The sequence below is a fragment of the Vicia villosa genome, unplaced genomic scaffold (genome assembly GCF_029867415.1).
Source record: "Vicia villosa cultivar HV-30 ecotype Madison, WI unplaced genomic scaffold, Vvil1.0 ctg.000477F_1_1_2_unsc, whole genome shotgun sequence".
Taxonomy (NCBI): Eukaryota; Viridiplantae; Streptophyta; class Magnoliopsida; order Fabales; family Fabaceae; genus Vicia; species Vicia villosa.
Genome location: NW_026705230.1, coordinates 23,201 through 27,926, shown reverse-complemented (window position 1 = coordinate 27,926; position 4,726 = coordinate 23,201). Strand labels below are relative to the sequence as shown.

The 4,726-nt window shown below is 35.2% G+C and overlaps 1 long non-coding RNA gene across 4 annotated transcripts; it reads left to right on the top strand.

The window, feature by feature from the left end:
• The first annotated feature begins 820 nt into the window (after positions 1-820).
• Positions 821-4,011, top strand: LOC131628760 (uncharacterized). Of its 4 annotated transcripts, none has more exons than XR_009291892.1 (4): positions 821-1,126; positions 1,357-1,589; positions 1,695-2,769; positions 3,511-4,011. It is a non-coding gene; the product is annotated as an uncharacterized LOC131628760 (long non-coding RNA). The 4 variants fall into 4 exon arrangements; XR_009291891.1 differs by having other exon boundaries at positions 1,357-1,610; XR_009291893.1 differs by having other exon boundaries at positions 1,357-2,530; positions 2,636-2,769.
• The last annotated feature ends 715 nt before the right edge of the window (positions 4,012-4,726 follow it).

The following is a 4,726-nucleotide window of genomic DNA, read 5'->3' as shown; positions in this document are numbered from 1 at the left end:
GTCGTTTGCTTCCTGGTTATTCACCCTTGGTACATGTTTTAATTCCACGTATTCGAATTTCTTGAGCAACCTATTTGCGATGATAAAATACATGATCAAATTCTCTTTGATGCACTTGTACTCCTTTGTCAATTGTTTGATGACCAATTCGGAGTCTCCTTTAATTTCGACTCTGGTTGCCCCCAATTCTAACAAAGCCTCAAGTCCAGCAATTAAAGCCTCGTATTCAGCTTCATTATTGGAGCATGATGGACCTTCGATTTTATACTTGAGCTTTGTTGGAATTCCATCAGGAGAAATTATCAACATTCCAATACCAGTTCCCTCTCTATGTGTTGAACCATCGAAATATAACTTCCAAGGTTTCAAATCTACACAATGCTGATGATTCTCAACCACCGCATGGTCGACAATGAAGTCTGACACAATCTGACCTTTCATTGCCTTGAGAGGCTGAAATATTAATGAATATTCAGTAAGGGCTAAAGCCCATTTGCCAATTCGATTATGTAGTATTGGCTTAGATAACATATGTTTAATAACATCATAATGAGATGAAACGTAAACATCAACTGGCTTTATATAATACTTTAGTTTGATACAGGAGAAATACAAACAAAGGCAGAGTTTTTCTATATCAGTATATCTAGTCTCTGCATCCACTACAAGAAAAAATAGGATTTGCGACACATAAGTTGCGACAGTTTAATAGTAACCGCCCTCTTTTGCTTGTTACGACTGTTGTCACGGCGGTTTTGGACAACTGCCCTTAGTATAGAAGGAGTCACCACGGTTTGAACCGTCCTCCCCCATACCACACAATACCCAACCAACTAAATGGAAGTGAGTCACGACCCTTTTTGAACCGCCTTCCTCCATAACATGGCCGCGACGGTTATGGAAAAAATAAATTGTCGTCCCCATTTTAACTTTCCCACTTAAAACACATTCACACTCATAACCAAAATGCAAAGCAAAGCAAAAAACGCAAACGCAAGGCAACGAAAAGACGTAGATGCAGATGACTCTCAATTGGAAACCACTAGACCTCTCTCAACTGGAAGAAACGAAAACCACCACTCTCAAGAGGAAAACACAAAGAAAAATCTCTAAGTAAACTCAAGAGGTTAGTCTATCAAAACCCTAAAATCCTAAGTTCTTTTTTCTTTTTCATCTGAAATCCTAAAATCCTAAAAGGCAAATTAGGTTTTTTCTTATAATTTTGTTGATTTTGTATGGAAGAAACCATGTAGGATAACTTGTATGGAAGAATTATTAAACCCTAAACCCTTTAGGATTTTGTATGATTTGAGAAGAATCATTCACTTCTTCTAACTTTCTAACTCACGTTATCAGGGAGAAAGACAAACAGTTAGCTGGGTGAGTTGAGAATGATGATACTGATGTTGTAAAATCGGAAACAATTACACCCATTGTACCATCGTTAGGCAGCCCCCTGCTGCTGTAGGAATCGTATAATTTCCGGGTCATCATGCAGTGTCTATCGCAATCGAGTTTTTCGACCTGCTAGAAACCAGTGGCAGCCTACTAGCAATGTGTTGAATATGGCATTGTTATGGATTCCTATGGTAATTTCTTCTATGATGTTAGTAAGTATATATAGCATATTTAGTTGTGTTTGGGTTTTCTGTAATGAAAATTCTCTAAATTCATGATTATGTTTCCATTGTTAGGTTTTAGTAGTGTCGATGCTAGCACCAAGATTGTATACGCATGAAGATGTGGTTGTAATTCAATATCAAGGGAATGAATTTTTTTGCATCGTGTGCTTAGAACTTGTTTGGAAGCTCGAGCAACACCTGCTCAGACATATTTGTTTGTTATTAACCTAACCATTACCCTTTACTTTTTCAATCGGCTTTGACAACATCTTCGCCCCTTGACATTGCGCATCGTAGGTTGCATATGACAACACCATTATCCATCTCATTTTGTTCTCTTTATCTTAGTGATTTTCTAAACATTTAAGTGAGTTTGGTTTTTATTTAATCTATTGTTTTCCTAATTGAATCTATTGTTTTCATGATTGAATCTACTGTTTGGTTGCCATCCAAGGTTTGGATTGAATTTAGTGTTCTCCTAATTAAAGTGGGTTTGTGTTTTATTTAATAATTTGTTGATCCAAGGTTGGATATGAGAACAACCTCATACCTACTTTTCCAGTTCATATGGTTCTTAACATTGAAGTGAGTTTGGTTTTGTAGCCTTCTTTGTAGGTGTTTATTGCCATTGGATCAAAACTTAAATATCATGATTTCCCTGTTGATTAATCATTCTAGTTCCCTGTTTATTTCCTTGTTGGTAAAATAGCTTCCACGGGATTGTTGCTGACAACCAAATTCAACTAGGATGCATGGAAAATGGTGTGAGTTATTGTAGTCTCAACACATATATACAAGCTTTATAGGAAAGAGAACAAAAACTAGTATAAGAAATTTTTTTGATTTATATGGATGCAATTTTATCCCTAAAAAATATCAAGGATGAAAAAAACGAAGATGATAATCTTGTAAGCTCAACTCTCGGTTTATTTTTCTTCCGCTTTTGTAATTTCTATTAACAACTAAAATGTTCCTTTCTGGTATAATCTTATGTATAAAATATTTACTTTCAGGTATATTCTTTTGTATAACATCTACTATTGTATGCATATGAAGCTGCTCTCAATCATGAATGGTTTCGTGAAGTTCCTCTGCCCAAGAGCAAAGAATTCATGCCTACATTTTCTGCAGGACATGATAAGTACAGGTATTTGATCTATTGGGAAACTAATGATGCTATTTGTTTAAGAAAAACTATAAGTATTGTTTACCTAGGTGGTATAATTGAAGATTACTATTCTAATGTAACGGTACATCTTTTCATGTTGCAGGAAGTTTTTTCTATGAAGATTACTTTTTACTTTTTGTAGTTTTTAGTTTATTTCATTCTCAAGCCTCCAATATCTATGATTTAAGTGTCTTATTGATGAAAAGGTTTTCCAAAATCCATCTCTATTTTCCCTTAATTGAAAATATGTTCTTTGGATATTCTTGCCATAGAATGTTTGAATATATGTTCTTTTGTTCGGAAAAAAAAACTATTGTGTATATCTACTACATCTCTTTGACTAAGTTTTGCATGACTGAAAATGTTTATAGTATAAGCATGCATAAGATACTTCATAATATTATCAAAATTCTCAAGCCTTTCAAAGTTAAAACAATTGTGTGTTTCATTATCAAGTTCTAGCACTCACTATAAATGTGTCATTATAAGTGCTATTAGTACTTGTCATTAAGCTCTCATATAATAAACACTAGGAAATGCCGATAATTGTTTCATTAGGATTTAAGTATCATGTTGAGGGAAATAATTATAAGAAACATAGGTTGAAAACATGAAATTTTATGATTTAAATTATGAAGCGAAGCTTAACCAAATTGACAAAAATCTTCTAAATACAAAGACCACATGTATCTTGATTAATGTGCATTGAATCTTTGTCAGGTCAGGTGCCATGTTCTTCCGTGCTGAGAAATGAGAATTTTGTTTGGTTTGGAATAATGCAACAGCTGGTCATTGTTTGGTTCAGCTCGGGATTATCGTTTTGGAGTATTGCAGTAGCTAGTCGCTATTGCGGTTAGAAGATAGCAGAATACAAACCAACTTTCAGATGTTCTGATTTTCAATTTTCTGAGTAGTCGTTCATTGTTAGGCTCAGCTCTGGTTTATTGTGCTCGCCATGGTATATCGTTGTTTTTGGTTATGTATTGTTTCCTCTGTTATTCGGAAAGGGGGCAATATGAAATAGGTGGTTGTTTTCGGAGGTCCAGAGATGTAGATTATCATGTTGCTGCTCTTTCTGGTATTTGTAATTTGATCTAGGAGTTTTTTTTTCTTTTTCCTTTACACTAGTGTGAGGAACTTGTATCAATTCATTGTACTTGTGTGAGGCATCACTTATGCCTTCTTATTAATATATCTCTTTTTGTTGGTTAAAAAAATTAGTAGTGGCTGCTAATTAATTTTACAATTATATTAGATTGTTTTTTTTTTAATTTTAATTAATTTAGCGGGGGTTATAAACCTCCATAGTTTGTATTAAAACTGCCACAGTCAGCATTAGAAAAAAAATCACCAATTAACCAACCGAAATTTCACGACAGTTAGTAACCGTCGCAATAATCAGTTTACGTCAGTTTCTTAATCGTCGTAAAAGACAACGACAGTTGGTATGACGGTTTTGACAACCGTCGCGAAACAGCCTCACGACGCACGTTTCTGCGACAGAACCGTAACCGTCGTGAATTGAAAATTACGACGGTTCTAACCGTCGTAATCTTCCAAAATGAACCGTCGCAATTTGCCAATTTTCTTGTGGTGATCATTGAGTACTCTACTTAAGTAATAAATGGCTCTTTCGATGCCATTCTCATCCTCCTGGGCAAGCATGCTGCCTATTGTTTTATCTGATGCTGAAATATATAGGCGCATGTGCTTCTTCCCATTTGGGGGAGATAGAATTGGTGGACAAGTCAAGTATTGCTTTATCTGATCGAAAGCTTCTTGATGTTCAGCACGTCATTCGAATTTTCCTTGCTTAAGCCGAAGTAGAGGTGAGAAGGCTTGCGTGCGTCCACTTAAGTTAGAGATAAATCTTCTTAAGAAATTTATCTTACCCAACAATGATTGTAATTCTTTCTTCGTGGAGGGAGACTTGGTC